Source organism: Heterocephalus glaber, unplaced genomic scaffold, assembly GCF_053883595.1.
Source record: "Heterocephalus glaber isolate CG9 unplaced genomic scaffold, H.glaber_assembly_v1.0 deba00000071, whole genome shotgun sequence".
NCBI lineage: Eukaryota > Metazoa > Chordata > Mammalia > Rodentia > Bathyergidae > Heterocephalus > Heterocephalus glaber.
This window is the reverse complement of record NW_028258137.1, coordinates 21,748,747-21,750,706: the sequence shown is the minus strand read 5'-3', so window position 1 is coordinate 21,750,706 and position 1,960 is coordinate 21,748,747. Positions and strand designations below refer to the sequence as shown.

The following is a 1,960-nucleotide window of genomic DNA, read 5'->3' as shown; positions in this document are numbered from 1 at the left end:
TTGCTGACTCAAGTTCCAGTAAATATCTCTTAACAAATATGAATTAAAAATAGTGTCCATCCAATAGTTTTTCAATAGCTTTTTGTATTTCTGCATAATCTCTCTCAAGCATAGACACTAAAATGACCCCTAACCATCCTTGCTTTCTCGATTAACAACAGAAAGAATTGGATAAAGCTTCCCCTCAACTGATGCCAGATCTTTCACTTATTTCTATCCCATACAATATGGCAAAGGTGAAAGGGCACTCATTTGTTTGTGTTCTATGGTAAGATTATGAGATGTCCCCTCATGATTACACTACATTGTAGAAACTTTCTTCCTCCCCCTCCCCCTCCTCCTTCTTCTCCTCCGTCTCCTCCTTCTCCTTCTCCTTTCCTCCTTCTTCTTCTCTCCTTCTCTCCTTCTCTCCTCTCCTTCTCTCCTTCTCCTGCTCGGGAACTTGCACTTGCGCCGGAACGACTGAGCTAAATCCCTAGTTTAGAAGCTGTTTTCTCTGCAGACTATCACCAGTTTCTCTTGCTCTCCCGAGGCATTTAAGAACTAAGGTGATTCATTGTCAGGTGCCTGCCTATAATCCTAGCACTCAGGAAGGCTGAGGCTGGATATGTTAGTTCCATCCCAACCCAGTCAACTTCATTACTTAGTGAGACCTCCACTCAAAATACAAAGTAAGAAAGGACTGGGGGGGGGGGGGGCGGCGGCGCTGCAGCGCGCTTGGGGAGGGATCTCAGGTGTGCGTGTGGCTGGCGCCCAGCGCGTGTCGGGCGCCTGGGAGCCCCAGTCCTTGGGCTCTAGCCCCTGGCTCCTGGCCGTTTGCCAGGCAAGATGTTAAGGCGTACCCTGGAAAGCCGGGACACTCAAACCAGACAACTGCAAGATGCTGTCACAAATGCGGAGAAGCATGTTGGGGAGCTGTGCCAAATCTTTGCTGCTTATGTGCGGAAAACTGCCAGACTGCGAGACAAAGCAGACCTCCTGGTGAATGAAATTAACATGTATGCCTCTACAGAGACCCCAAATTTAAAGCAAGGCCTAAAAAATTTCCCTGATGAGTTTGCCAAACTTCAGGATTATCGACAGAGGTTGAAAGACTTGAAGCCAAAGTGGTTGAACCTTTGAAAGCTTATGGAGCAATTGTAAAACTGAAACGGGATGATCTCAAAGCAGCGTTAACAGCAAGGAATAGAGAAGCTAAGCAGTTAACTCAGTTAGAAAGAACCCGGCAACAAAACCCATCTGATCGACATGCAATTTCACAGGCAGGAGCCGAATTACACATAGCTTCAACAGATGTTACCCGAACAACTCGTCATCTGGAGAAAACTATTGACGATTTCGAAAAGCAGAAAATAAAGGATATCAAGAATATATTTTCAGAATTTATCACAATCGAAATGTTATTTCATGGCAAAGCTTTAGAGGTCTACACTGCTGCCTACCAAAATATACAAAAGATTGATGAGGATGAAGATTTAGAGGTTTTCCTAAATTCTCTGTATCCACTAGATTATCCATCTCGTTTAGATATTGTAAAAGCAAGTTCAAAGTCACCTCTTCAGAGATCACTGTCAGCTAAGGGTGTATCTGGAACAGTACAGGTATATGCCTGTCGATTAAGAAAGGATCAACATGCAGAAGATGATGAAGAAGAAAATTAATTTTAAGTTAATTTCCACAAGTCCTTTTTTTTTTTTTTTTGGCACCGGGGATCGAGCTTGGGTCCTTGCGCCTGCCCACCGGGTGGTGAAACCACTGAGCTACATCCCCGGCCCCCACATGTCCATTTTCATCTTAAACGACTTGAAAACTTTATACTCATACTCATTTGATAAGGAAAACCTCAAAACAAAATCCTACCATAAATGCAAAAATAATGCAAAGGCTCTGTTTTTAATCCCTAGTACTAAAAGAAGAGGAGAGGGAGGAAGACAGGAAGGAATAGGAGAAGATGAAAAAA

General features: G+C 43.7%; 1 pseudogene; it reads left to right on the top strand.

Moving 5' to 3' along the window:
- Window positions 1-828: 828 nt before the first annotated feature.
- On the top strand, window positions 829-1,661 carry LOC147830654 (CBY1-interacting BAR domain-containing protein 1 pseudogene; annotated as a pseudogene).
- The last annotated feature ends 299 nt before the right edge of the window (window positions 1,662-1,960 follow it).